Genomic DNA, 15,148 nt, shown 5'->3' with positions numbered 1-15,148 from the left:
CTTTTGAGAGTTCTACCTCGAAATCTATTTCCAAAATGTCCACTTTACATTCCTATCACTACTCTGCTTTGTGTGTGCTCAGTCGTGTCCGACTCTTTGCGACCCCATGGGCTGTATCCGCCAGGCTCCCCTGTCCATGGGAGTCTCCAGGCAAGCGTACTGGAGGGGCTGCCTTGCCCTCCTCCAGGGGGTCTTCCCGACCCAGGGATCGAACCCAGGTCTCCAGCATTGCAGGTGGGCTCTTTACGGTCTGAGACACCAGGGAAGTCTTTCTGTAGCAGCTCTCAATTCTTTTCTTCACAATCACAATATCCTCTTAAGACTTTGCTTCCAAATTTCACCCTCCATCATGGTCATAGTACTTTACCCAACTGCTTTAAAAATATAATACAGATATGAACACTTTCCTGCTTCAGAATTTTCAGTAGCTTCCAGCTGGATTTTTTAAAGCATAAACTATTTTTACGCAGAGCCTATAATAAACGTGTTTCATGGTCTGGTCCCTGTCTGAACATTATCACCTCATTTTGTACCATATTCTTTCTTGATCATTGTATTTCATCAATACCACCCCCCTTTTCATCCATCTTGCAAATACTTTAGCGCCTTTGCTCTTACACTTTTCTTTGCTTGGATTATTTGTTTGACTGCTTAATTTGTGTGCTATCACTGACTCTAGAATGAAAGCTTCTTGGTAGCATGGCTTAAGTTTAAATTCTATGTTTCTTTGTTTTTTTCTACCTAGACTGGGACTGGGATAAAGTGAATATCCGTAAACAGTTGTTTAAAAAGTATACAAATGAATAAGAATACAAATTGTTTTGACTATTCTATGCATCATGAAACAGACTTTAATAATTTAATTCTATATTTATTATCAATGATTGTCTTAGCAGATGAGTTACCATTACTGTCAATAATATGTACTTACTGAGTAGATGAGATTGTGAGCAAAACCAAGGTTTTGACTAGTGAGGACTGATGTAGAATACAGAAGTCATAAAGAATAGCAATAATGTAACTAAAATATGAATCGGTTGCTGGTCCAAATTATGTCTTTACTCAAGGTTTCTTAGATCTAAGACTAAATGATACCTCATGAAAAGAAGACCAGGCTGGTTAGTGTTCCTGGAGTGACTAGAACATGAAAAGTTTAAATATGAACTCAGAAATGCTTATCGAATGTCCTAATTTCAGTGTGCTCCAGAATTCTCTGTGCAGTTATTGTGGAGCTTGTAACCTCGTACCTAAATTTATCTGCTGATTTCCCTATGCAGTTACTTATGTTTTGGCTGTGCCGAGACTTCATTGCTGTGTGTGGGCTTCTCTAGTTGTGGGAAAAGGGGCTCCTCTAGATGCGGTGCACAGGTTTCTCATTGTGGTGCCCTCTCTGGTGGTGGCACACGGGCTCTAGAGCCCATGGACTGCGCCGTTGCAGCACTGAGCCGCCGCTCCTCTGGGGCTCAGTAGTCCTGTCTCCCAGGCTCTGGACTGTGGGCCACGCAGTCGCGGTGCACCGGCTCAGCTGCTCTGAGGCATGAGGAGCTGACCAGGGGTTGAACCCGTGACTCCTGCATCAGCAGGCAAATTCTCTACCACTCACCCACCAGGGAAGCCCCCCTACATTTTCTTATAGTGTCTCCACCCCTGACTATATAGTTGAGAATTCCTATTACAAGTTTTGAAAGAACTAAGTATTGAGACCTGAAAGACTCTCCTCCAGACTCTTTCACTGTATTTTATTGGCATACTTGATGTTGAAGGAGCTATGCCACTCCATGCAGACAATAAAGAGATACCCACTTGCTATGTAACAGAGATCCTCAACATTTTTTTTCTGGCTAAATCATATTTTCAGATGTTAATTAAACCACAAAGTAAATTTTCCTCTGACATATATCTTTGCTAAGTTTGCAGTGCACACTTTTATATTCATTGGAATGATTATCCAACATCCTGAGGTGTTCAGATGATGCTATTCCAGAACAAAGCATGAAGCTGACCTGGCAACATGAGACATTTACCTCAATGATAGTGATGATCTGCTTACATTATTTTGGAGCCCTGGTATAACAAAAATAAAGTAACATTAAATATTTTAATGATGTCAACTTTGTTTTATGAAAATGATAGGGTTTACTAGGACATTCAGAGGCTTTTTACATTGAATAAGGCAAGGAATATTGTCTTGCTTCTTTGGAACACCCCTAAATATTTATGGTTGTAGAAATTTTATATGGATTTTGAAACATAAGCAACGAAAGGAGAAAATAAATTATTAGTACTGCTTATTTTATTTTATTATTTTCCCGGTCACAGTGATGATAGGGAGAATGACTGTCCTTAGGTATCACTTCTTATTCTGTATTTTTGAACCTAAATACTAATGGGCATTCTTAATTTAACTATACATGTGCACTGCATAAAATCATATAGTATCTCAATGTAAATTAAAAATTCAGCATTACCTGTAGATGCTCTGACAAGTATTGTAGTCTATTCGCAATTTAACAAACATACTAATCAGACATTACAAAATATTCAGGTGCTTTCTTGAATTATCATGATAGCTTAATTTATATGATAATTTTTGTGAGTTCAAAAATTATACAACAATATATGCTGTTTACAACAATTCCAAACAATGCAATGTGTATGAGGAAAATTATTCCCCTTCTCCATTAATTTTCCCAGCCATAAAAGTCAAACAGTGCTGTAAAGAGTATGCTTTTTCATTTGTTTTTCAATGTTTATATAAATGTGCAGTTAATTTAGTTTTATTTATTTAATTTTTAATAAAAATTGAGGGGCATGATATGCATTACTCTGCTATGCTTTTTCACTACTCCATCGTGGATGGCTTTTCAAGTCAGTACATATAAACCTCACTTTATTTCACAGAGTTAAGGAACCATAATTTAGGCAAGCATTTCTCTATTTATGGACTTTCAGGATGTTTTTAGTACTTTACTTTTGCAAATAATGCTGCAATAAACTGATTTGTGAAGGAAATTACCTAGTTAAAATATTACAAAACTGTATTATATTCTATGTTCTTCTAAATTAAACTTTCTCTGTTTTGCTCAAATAGTTTTTCTGAAGTCTAATATATAAGTAAGAGCAACTCGAGCACTAAGTAGTCTTTTTTAATATGTGATAATTTCACAAAATTGAAACAGCTTCATAAGGAATACACAGTACACTTTTTAAAGGTCCTTTTTGGAATGACTCCAGCTAACAAAAAATGCAAGTCAGGAAAAAAATAGATTTTAAAACCACAAATATATAATGTCATATAAATTATTTGATAATCTCTTATAGAAATGTATCCTACAGGAGAAATATGTTTGTTTTATCTAGGACATTTAAAAATATCTCTAGTAAGTTACATCAAATTCCTGTAGAATATTATTTTACAATTGAATTGCTCATTTGATTATTTCTCATGTATCCATCATCTAGCTTATTTTACATTAGTTTGAGTTTAAGATATTAGTTAATATTGTAATAATTCTGTACAGGAATAATCTTCCTTAAGTAGGTAGTAGACATGTTAAATTCCTCTTTTAGCAAATGAGAGAAATTGAGACTCAACAAGAAGAAATATATGTGCATGGATCCAGATTAGTTAATCACAGAGCTCTGACTTTAAACCGGGGCTTTGAGTTCCTATTGTCTTATTAAGTCCTATTGTCCTATTCATATTGTTGATCATACAATAAATGGTAGTTTCTTTTTTATGTGATATGCACATGTAGGCCAAATCGTCTAACACACTGATGACATTTTCTAATAAGTTAAATGTAGAAACTGTCCAAATAGAGACGCTAACCTGTGTGAATCCAGAAGTTCATCCAAGTCTGCATGTGTTCCAAGTCGCTTCAGTCGTGTCTGACTGTTTGTGACCCCATGGACTGTAGCCCGCCAGGTTCCATCTGCCTGTGGGATTCTCCAGGCCAGAACACTGGAGTGGGTAGCTATTCCCTTCTCCAGGGGGTCTTCCCGACCCAGGGATCGAACCCACATCTCTTATGTCTCCTGCATTGGCGTACGGGTTCTTAACACTAGTGCTACCTGGGAAGCCCTCGTCCGTGTCTACTCCTGCCAGAAAACAAACACCAAGATTATCTGTTTGACCTCAACCATAATGACTTCAGGTTTGGGAGCCTTTACACTTCTCCTTAACATTGACTCACTAAATACATCGGGCAGTTTAGTACCGTGGATTATGTAGTATATTCTCTGTCTCTTCACATCTTCAATCCACATTCTTGGCAATGTTCTGCTCCCAGGAGACTATCATATGTATCAGCTGGTGTGTGTGTGTGTGTGTGTGTGTGTGTGTGTGTGTGTGTGTGTGTGTGTGTGTGTGTGTGTTGGGCATTAAGTTTTGCAGGATAATCGATGTTGGATAGAACATCTTTGGGGTCCTTTCCCCCCGCAGCTCTCTCTCTGTTCAGACAACTGCTTCCTCCCCAAGCCCCTCAGACCTCAGACTGGGCCAAGGCCTGCTGATGCTAGCTTCACACCTTGTTGGTTTCTCTTAGCCTTGCCTACAACTTTAAATAGCCTCTTCTTTTAAGCTCTCCTTGATCTTCCTTTTGCATGCATTATCAATTTTTCTCTCGGACCTTGGCTGACACAAGATTTTTCAGTTACTGGGGATATAGAGAATCTTTGTTTTACTTCCAGGTATGGGAAAGGCTATTTGGAGGCTGCTCAACCAACACACATAAGGGACTATGAAAAGCTATGCTAAGTATTTTCACAATTTTAAAAACATACTTCTTAGACAGATTTCTTTCACTCTTGGATTTTATTTCATATAGCGTTTCAAATGTGTGACAAGAATTGGAAATAGTGACTTGTTTCATTAGGCACCTATTTTAAAAATGAGTCTGTTTGCATTTATGCTACTTAAAAGTAAACTGTTACACAAGATTTATATGAGGTTGAAGTTTCTTTCCTGCATCAACAGTTCTTACTGATGAGAGGGGGAAAGTGAAGCGTCTTTCTATCCAGGACATTGTCTTAACTGAGGTGAAAAAACCTGCTATCTAAAGAAAGCTGAGAGAAAAGAGAAAAAAAAGTGATAGAATCTACGAGTAAATGTCCTAAGGTTGCATACCCCAGATGCCATGACTGCTACTTAGTATGTTCATAGGACACCCTTTATATAATAACTCAAAAGAAGAAGGTAAAAGATCCAAATAGAGTTATCTATGTTTTAAAGTAACTAATAAAATGATCCAGATCGGATGCCCAGAGATGATAAACTCCCTTCCGCGTACAGACACACCCACAAAATAAAACGAACATAGCAGGGAGAGGACAGTTGAAAAGTCTGTGCAAGATACACCCATAAACAGATTTCAAAATATTTCTATATTCTAAACACACAAAACGCAATATAGACTCTCAAAATTGATTTAAAAATATTACAAGAAATCCATAATTGAAAAATAATGAAGTAAAAAGCTTAATAGTTAAAATGAGCATTATAATAAATACTTTTGTAAATAAGTGGAATGTAAAATAGATCTTATTGAAATGAAATTAGTGACAGGAAGAGCAGCATGAGGAAAAAAAAACAAATGAAGTATAAAGGAGCAATGATCACTAAGAATGTAAACTATAAAGAAATAATTGGTGTCATTGAGAAGAAAATAAAATATGGGAAGCAAATAATAATTTTTCTAAAATGCAGTGCATGAGATAATGAAGTATTTAAAGACAATAGGTAAGAACTTTTATAAGTGAGTACCTAAATCTATAGAATGCAAGAACTTTTGTTTTATAAAAGTAAATGCAATCTATCTTCTATGTAGAGCTAACTGTTAGATATGTAGATATATATCGTAAAAGATTCCAGCAAGAGAGAAAAGCATTGAAAAAAGCATTGAATAATAGTTTATCTTAAATATAATATGTATTTTATATATATATAATATATACATATGAGACAAAAAACTTGAAAAGGACAAAATTTGAGCTCTTCTTAATTTCTTTGTTACCACAGTCACTGTCAGAGTACGTGCCAGTGTTTAACTTTCATGGGTCTTCAGAGTCATAGCCAGCGAAGCTGTTATTCAATCCAATAAATGTAAAACAAATGACTTAATAGTGATTAAAGCAATTTGAACATTAGGAGCTATTTATACTCAAATTAGGACTCATGTAGTATATATTTTTTTGTCTTTCTTGAAAATGTATTTAATGATTAAATCCAGCTGCAGTAGGCCGATAAAGGTTCCCAAAGATTTGTCTATTCTCTAACTCCTGGAGACTATAAATATCACCTTATTTGGGGGAAAAAAGTCTGTTCTGTGCAAATATGATTAAAGATCTTGAATTAAGAAAAATTTGGATTATCCGGGTGAGGGTAAATGTCATCCTTGCAAGAAAGACACAAATGGAGAACACACACACACACACACACACACACACACACACACACACACACACACACACACACACACACACACACACACACACAGGAGTAAGCTGTGTGAAGATGCAGCCTAGTGACCTTGTCCTGGGTGGTGGCTCCACTTTCTGGAATCAAGAAGCTCCTGTTGACACAGCTCTGGGAATCCGTGGCCTCCGAGTCTCCTTCCTTTATTTCATCCACCTCTGTTCCTTTCCATGAGTTGGCAGTGTTTCTGCTGATACAAAATCGTCAAAAATCCTTGGTCACCCCTGGCTTATATTCTGTGGATATTGTGGGAATCTACACCATTAGCTAAAAGGACTCTCCGCAGATTCTTCCTGGATAAATATACATCTATTCCTGCCTTCTGCTGAGATGGACAGCTGAATCCTTAAGTCACACACAATCTCTTTTTCAGATATTTGTCCAGTCACAGGGTTACCCCTATCTCCAGATCAAGGTATTCTAAATAGGTTGATAATGTTATAAGTCATCAAGTGGAGATGCTTTTTTGCTTAGCAGGTACATCTTCAGTTTATGCTTTTCCTCTCACATTCTCCTATAGGCAGCAAGGAAACCAGACCATGCCTTTCACACTTTGCTTGAAAATCCCCTCAGGAAAATATCTAATTTCATCAAGCAAAAATTCTACTTTTTACAAAACTGTTGAACATGATTCATCCAAGTTTTCTGCCACTTATAAAAAGGGTAATCTTCCCTCCAGTCTCATATCGCATGTTCTTCATTTCAATCTGATGCCTCACCAGAAGCACTTTTAAGATTCACATTTCTAAGAACATTCTGTTTACTATAATGTATGTATTTTCTAAGATGATAGAAGCTTCCTCTACAGCATTCTTTTTTTCTCCTGAGACTTTGCTAGTGAAATAAACATCCAAATTTCTATGAACAGTGCTTTCAAATCAATCCAAGTATTTTCCTGTAATGCACCTCAAAACTCTTCCCTTCATCACCATTGTTATTGTTCAGTCACTCAGTCGTGTCTGACTCTTTGCAACCCCAAGGACTGCAGCATGCCAAGCTTCCCTGTCCTTCACCAAATCCCGGAGCTTGCTCAAACTCATGTCCATTGAATCAGTGATTGCATCCAACTGTCTCATCCTCAGTCATCCCCTTCTCTTACTCCCTACAATCTTCCCCAACATAAGGGATTTTTTAGTGAGTTGACTCTTGGCATCAGGTGGTCAAAGCACTGGAGCTTCTGTTTTAGCATTAGTCCTTCCAATGAATATTCATGATTGATTTCTTTAGGATTGACTGGTGGGATCTCCTTATTGTCCAAGGGACTCTCAAGAGTCTTCTCCAACACCACAGTTCAAAACCATCAATTCTTCAGTGCTCAGCTTTCTTTATGGTCCAACTCTCACATCCATACATGACTACTGGAAAAAAAACATAGCTTTGACTATAGAGACTTTGTTGGCAAAGTAACGTCTCTACTTTTTAATATCCTGTCTAGGTTTGTCATAGTTTTTATTCCAAGGAGCAAGTGTCTTTTAATTTCATGGCTGCGATCACCATCTGCAGTGATTTTGGAGCCCCAAAAAATAAAGTCTGTCACTGTTTCCATTGTTTCCTCATCTACTGGCCATGAAGTGATGGGACTGGATGCCATGATCTTAGTTTTTTGAATGTTTAGTTTTAAGGCAGGTTTTTCACTCTCCTCTTTCACTTTCATCAAGAGGCTCTTTAGTTCTTCTTCACTTTCTGCCATAAAGGTGGTGTCATCTGCCCATCTGAGTTTATTGATATTTCTCCCAGCAATCTTGATTCCAGCTTGTGCTTCATCCAGCCCGGCATTTCTCATGATGTCCTCTGCATATAAGTTAAATAAGCAGGGTGACAATATACAGCCTTGACGTACTCCTTTTCCTATTTGGAACCAGTCTGTTGTTCCATGTCCAGTTCTAACTGTGGCTTCTTGACTTGCATACATGTTTCACAGGAGGCAGATAAAGTGGTCTGGTATTGCCATCTCCTGAAGAATTTTCCACAGTTTGTTTTGATCAACATAGTGAACGGCTTTAGTGTAGTCAATGAAGTAGAAGAATTCATCACGGTTACCCAAATCCAAAACCACTTTCAAGTTTTCAGATATTTGTTGTAACTGCAAACTGCTTCCCAGTGCCAAAGCATGCATTAATTTCTTAAGGCTGCCGTAACAAAGTGCCATAAACTAAGTGACCCAATACAACCGGAATTTATTTTCAGACTAGTTTAGAGGCTAGAAATTATCAAGAAATTGGCAAGGAAGGCCACACTCTCAAAATCTCTAGGAGAGAAAGATTTCTATGCCTTTTGCTTAGCTTCTGGTAATGCAAGAAATCCCTGGCATTCTTTGACTTTTTGTGCATAATTTCATTCTCTGACTCTTTTAGAAAGTGAAAATGAAGGTCACTCAGTCGTGTGCAACTCTTTGTGACCCCATGGACTATACATTCCGTGGAATTCTCCTGGTCAGAATACTGGAATGGGTAGCCATTCCCTTCTCCAGGCGATCTTCACAAGCCAGGGACTGAACGCAGGTCTCCCGTGTTGTAGGAGGATTCTTAACCAGCTGAGCCACCAGGGAAACACTCTGTTATGACATTTATTCTTTACCCATATCATCATATTGTCTTATAAGGACGCCAGTCATAGTGGTTTAAGCATCTGCTCTGCTCTTAGCGAATTACAGTAACTTATTACATGCTCAACGGCACTGTCTTTAAATAAGTCCACATCCTTTTGTATTTGAGATTAGGACTTCAGCATATCTTGTTTAGGGACGCAGTTTTAAACCCATAAAAAGTACTGCAGCATGTGATGACAATGGTAAATTTCATAAAGTTATGTTAATGAAGGAATCCAAACAAAAAAATTCACATACAATATTTATACTGTATTAATATCCAGAATAGGTATCTCCCCAGAGATAGAAAACATATGGGTGGTTGCCACAGACTAGGGGACTAGGGAATAGGGGATAACAGTTTAGTGGGTATGGGGTTTCTTTTTAGAGTGATGTAGATATTTTCAAACTTGTATTTGTCCACTGAGGCTGCCATAACAAAATACCAAAGACTGGGTAGCTTAACTATAAAAATGCATTTCTCACAGTTCTAGAAGCTGGAGGTCCTAGATCAAGGTGCAGGCAGTGTTAGTTTCTCGTGAGACTTTTCTCCTTGACTAGTGTTGGCCACTGCCTCCTTCTTTCTTCATACGGCCTTTTTTCTGTGCATACACACTCCTGGCGTACTTGCCTTTTTTCATAGGGACACCAGTCCTGTCAGGTTAGACCCCGCCCTACGGCCTCATTTAACCTTGACTGCCTTCTTAAACGGCCAGTCACGTCGAGGGTTAGGGTTCCAACACGTGATTTCATGAAACAATTCAGTCTATAGTAGAGCAAGACAGAATGGTGTTTTCACAACATACTGAATATACTAAATATCACTTTGTTTACTTTAAAATGGTTAACATTGTTTATGTGAATTTTGCCTCAATAAAATAATTTAAAAGTATATTTATTTTAATCATAACTTCTTCCATGGAATATATATAGCTGTATTCATAGTTAATTGATGTTCAAATACAACAAAGACTTGTTTGTATATTTTCAACTTCATTAAAATAGATATAATAAACTTTATTTTTTTACTATTTGATAATAGCATGTAAATTAAACTTAATACATCATACAGGATTTCATTTAAGAGATTGAAGATAGTCTAACCTCAAATTGAAATACCGATCTGTGAATGTTAAATTTAATATGTTCTTCAGTATCAGAAACTACTATTTGAAAATAATTATGTCATAATCATTTATGTGGCAAGCCTCCATTATTGCCTTTCATTAATTGTTTAATTATCTATCAATTGTTTATGTCAAAATAGAGCCAGTTATAAAATCTCATACAATCCAAGTAGATAATTATCTCTTAATTTTGGGTCAAGTCTAAATGTCAGTATTAAAAAATGAGTACAATTTTAAATAGCAATAATTATGTATTCAAATTTAGCTATCATTAAGGAAGGAGTGACAGATTTAATTGAGATTATGGCAGGTATGTAACCATCCCTATCATTCAAGAATGTTTCCTTTACCTCCCCCTACAACCCATAAACTTTTATCATATATAGCTATGTCTGGTAAAAATCTGTTGTTTTATGTACTTATTTATGTAACTCAAAGGTAATATAGGGATAATATTCCTTCTGTTTTAATGAATACATATGTATTTCTTTTCTAACTTTACAGTTCAATTGTGTTGAAAGTAATGAACTATTTCTGGAAGTGACAATTCAAGCTAAATTATTGAATTGGTCAACAGCACAGCTTAAATTACCTATTATTGTTCCATTCCTGGAAATATTGAAAACATGCATTTCTTTACTGCTTTCTTTACGCACAATAGTAAGCCAAAGTTATGAGAAGATATATAATTAACAGATTAATGTTACAGAAAACGTTAATTTCCCTCATCTTTGATGGGCATAGGGGAAATTTCAGTCTGCAAAAACAATTCTGGGTCACTCATAACAGCCAAAGATAAAATGGGAAGAAACAGTCCCTAGATTCTAACCAGAGGCCTTTCTGCATGTGCTAAGTCACAGATGAGGTGTACAGCAGTTGGTCTGCCTTGAATGTGCCATTTCTAATACGTTCTTAAATGCTTGCAAGGCACAGTCTCACTGACAGTACCCCGAATCAGTTCTGGCATACAGAAAACATCTAGTCTTTAGATGTGTAACAAAATAAAGGACACAAAAGAAGCAAAGAAATAGTGATGAAAAGGAGAAAAAAGAGGAGGGAACAGGAAAGAAAGGGAGGAGGGAGAGGACAAAAAGGACAAAAAGCAGGAAAGATGAAAAATGTAAGACCAGCCTATTTAATTTACCCCCCAAATACCTGACTGTTCTTTTCTCATCTTTTAGTCTGTCTTCTCTCATACCTCACCTGCTGAACTATGAAAAACATTTCCATAATTAGAATAGCACATTTTCCAACAGGAAACAAATTAATCCCACAACACTTATCTGATTTTTAACAAAATTTATCTGGAGGTAAGGAAAAAGGATAATAACCAAATCAATTCCACTTATCTCACAATATATTTTGATTTAAATAGTACAGTGACTATTCAGTTCTCTTGCATGCTTACATTCATTTTCTTCACATATCCTTATGCTGTTGGATATGACATGCATTCTAATCAACAGTCCTAAGAGTCTCAAAGTCCCACAAGACTGGATCATAACCAAACATAAAGCAGATAGTTAAGTATCCAACCTCCATGCTTGAAACCTCTGATCTTAACCTTAAGTAACACAGAAGACTATGTCCCCAAGATCATCTTCATAATTTCCCTCTATCCTCCGAAGACAAGAGCAAAGTGCTTATCTGATACTTAACTGATACCGAACCTCCTTGACAAGAGAAGTCTGAGCAATAGTCTTGGGCAGTTTCTCTGGGATCCTCAATCCTTGTATAGCATATTTCTATCTTGGACTCCCTACAGAATTCCATTTTTTTGGTCTCTGATGAATTGTTTCCCTGTATTTACAAAGAGAAGATCAACCTGGTTTTACAGTCCAGGCAAAATAAGCATATATCAGACTTAGAGAGTGGGTGAAATAGATGAGGCTGACTTGAGTAAAATTAATCATGTATCCAGTTATTTCACTAATTCAGTTCTGAAGGTCATAAGTTTTGTGAATTACCATGGTGTAGTACACTGGTGTGCAAACTACTACCTATAGGACAAATATGGTCTGCCAATTGTTTTGTAAATAAAGTTTTACTGGAACACATCATATACATTTGTTTACGTATTGTCTGTTGTCATACCTCAAGAGCTGAGTTGAATAGGTGAGACAGTGATTGTATCAGTCTTAAATCTAAAATATTTATTTCATGATTCTTTATAGAACCTGTTTGCTGACTCTTGCTATAGTCAATAACTACAGTTGTATAAGTGATTGATGAGATTATGTAGAGAGCATGTATGAGATCGGAAGAGCACTCAGTATTGATTTCCCAAGTGTACATATATTAAGATGGCAAAGGAAAAAGGAAACCGGGAGATAGAATGGATACTGTCAAAATTCAAATGAGGTATAAAGTGAGAAGTAGGAAAGAATGATTGGTGTCTTAGATAAGAGTGGTTTCTACAGATTAAGACAGTAAGAGGTGTGTAGTGCATGAAGGATAAAGGGCAGGTTGGAAAATAGAAAGAGAAAACCTGTACAGATATCTTTGAGGAGTATGTAGCTTGAAAGGAAGGTTTTGTAATATTTCTTTTTATGCCAGAAACTAATGAAAGGAACTATCAGACAGAAAGAGGCAGAGACAAATCATTGAAAATTTAGTAGTTTGATAAGCCCTTTTGAATGTGTGAAGTAATGATACTCAGAAGGAGAAATGTTGCACAAAATGTAGTTGTTTTATTTTTATTTAGAGCATCTGATAGTATCTCCTCTGGCACTTCTTTTCTTATTCTTAGAGGGAGGTGTTAAGAAGGAAGGTCCCCCTTAAGACTGAGGGAGGGACAAAAGAATTGGAATTTAAAGGTGTGAGAAACAGTTTTCATATACTGATGGGCAGAATGTGAAAGAGAACCAGCCATGAAAATGAAGACAAATCAATTAGCAGCAACGAGGACTCAATTTATGTTGGAGTCCCTGAAGTCATAAAGACATTGCATATGTTTTTCTCTGTTTCCTTCATTAAGTTTTCTGCAACCTGAACATAGGCATGGGTATGATATAGAGCCATTCAGCCGTAAGTGGGGCAAATCCTACAATGTCACATGGTCTGGTTTGGAACTAGGTATTAATATAATTTGGAAAAACGTAAGAATTTTGAGTCAAGAATCACATGGAAAAAGGGCATGTGTAACCTTTAGGATCCACCCAAGTAAGTTGTTCTAGGACCCATTCACTAGACAAGAACAGTTGATTTCTACCCGGGATAGTGCCCATGAGTCACCACTGTGGTTTCTGTCTTTCAGTGATGTCCCCGTGAGCAGCCCTGGCCCTAACATTTGCTGGGTATTGGACAAGAGCACCAGTGGAGAGCTGTATACAACGCACGCTGTTGGCAGGCTGCGTGCACTGGCGATTGAAGCAGAAGCCTTAGGGGTGAGACCAGGAAATCCACAGCCAAAAAGTATCTCTGGACTCAAAGACAGTCACTCCATCCTTGATAACAAAGCGTTCTTATATATAGAAGTTAGAATTTGAGAAGTTCTCTAGACTGTCTGTGGTTTAAGAAAAAATTATAACCTCAAACACTGCAACAGACTAGAGCATAATACCAGGAGAGTCCGACTTATTTAGATTCCTAGACACATGCATTTTAATTCAACAACACTCAACCATAACTAGAATTTATGTTGTTGTGCATACTTCTGATGCTTTGAGGCAAAATAAAGGACTAAAAAATGCAAAGTTTATATAGAACATTTTTTCAGGTTAAATATATTAGATCATTGCCATGATTACTGAAGGATAGTAAAGCTGAAGTTGTGTTATTTTTGAGCCACATTTTGCATACAGCCTATTTATGGGTTATAGATATGCAAAATATTTAAGAAAATTATATGTCTATGCTATTAGTTTCAGCCTGATTTGCTGTCCCAAGTTATGTTTGTTTTTTTTTTAATTAAAATGAACCAAAGGTTCAGGTTGCCTGGAGTTTGCCTTAATCAGTGGTCATAGGGTCTGTTGTTATTTTTGTAATTGGTCATCAGCAACAAAGTAAAATTCAAAGAATATATTTGGAATACCAAGAGAATAGAGAAATAAAACAAGCAAAAGGAATGGTTTATTCAAATTCTAAGCATTTATTTTAGATTAAAACATACACTCTCTCCTTTTCCCTTGTTTTATCTAGGTAAGTATAAACATATTTATTTCAAAACAATTTTTCTATGAAATTTTGGTATTAGATACTAATCTATCTAGATAGTATAAACTTCTGTATTATTAATCACACAGGTACCAATACAAATAATAGGGAACAGTGAGGTTAAAATTGATAAACCAGGGTCAAGAGAAAAACTGTTAATAAAATTCACCCTTTCTGATTCTATTCTAGGATCCTATCTCGCACCTCACTCCCTAGAATTTTTACAGTTAGAAACATATTATGTTCAATGATTTGAAATCATTCTATTTTGAAGTTAATGGATACGGAAGTACTAACAGACATTTTCACCACTCATACGAATAGCACAAACCCTGAAGGAGAAACAACTGAATAATGTATCAAAATATCCTGATTTTTTAAAAACAATATTATGATATGAAATGAATATTTAAAATTGCTTTCACAACTTTTATGCTTTAATTTTGTTTTGCCTTTCTCTTTGAAAAATTTTATTTGAATATAGTTCATTCACAATGCTGTGTTAGTTTCAGGTGTACAGCAAAGTGAAATCAGTTACACATATATCCACAATTTTTTTTTAAGATTCTTTTCCCATATAAGCAATTACAGAGTATTAAGTAGTGTTCCCTGTGCTATACAGTAGGTTCTTAGTAGTTATCTGTTTTATACATCAGTTTGGTTCAGTCGTTCAGTCATGTCTGACTCTTTGCAACCCCATAGACTGCAGCACTCCAGGCCTTCCGGTCCATCATCAACTCCCGGAGTTGCTCAGACTCATGTCCATCGAGTTGGCGATGCCATCCAACTATCTCATCCTCTGTT

General features: G+C 36.5%; 1 long non-coding RNA gene across 3 annotated transcripts in view; it reads left to right on the top strand.

Annotated features, from left to right (window-relative positions):
- The window catches only part of LOC145511728 (uncharacterized), an 878,639-nt gene extending 863,827 nt beyond the window's left edge, over positions 1-14,812 (top strand). The window contains exon 10 of one of the 3 annotated variants that reach the window (XR_014058108.1): positions 13,446-14,812. This is a non-coding gene — a long non-coding RNA (uncharacterized LOC145511728). The remainder of the gene's footprint in view (positions 1-13,445) is intronic. The other 2 variants (XR_014058109.1, XR_014058110.1) reach the window with 2 other exon arrangements.
- Positions 14,813-15,148: the final 336 nt, after the last annotated feature.

The sequence above is a fragment of the Giraffa tippelskirchi genome, chromosome 6 (assembly GCF_054371585.1).
Source record: "Giraffa tippelskirchi isolate mGirTip1 chromosome 6, T2T-mGirTip1v1.2.pri, whole genome shotgun sequence".
Lineage (NCBI taxonomy): Eukaryota > Metazoa > Chordata > Mammalia > Artiodactyla > Giraffidae > Giraffa > Giraffa tippelskirchi.
The sequence above is the reverse complement of the archived record's forward strand: the minus strand, read 5'-3'. Positions and strand labels throughout refer to the sequence as shown.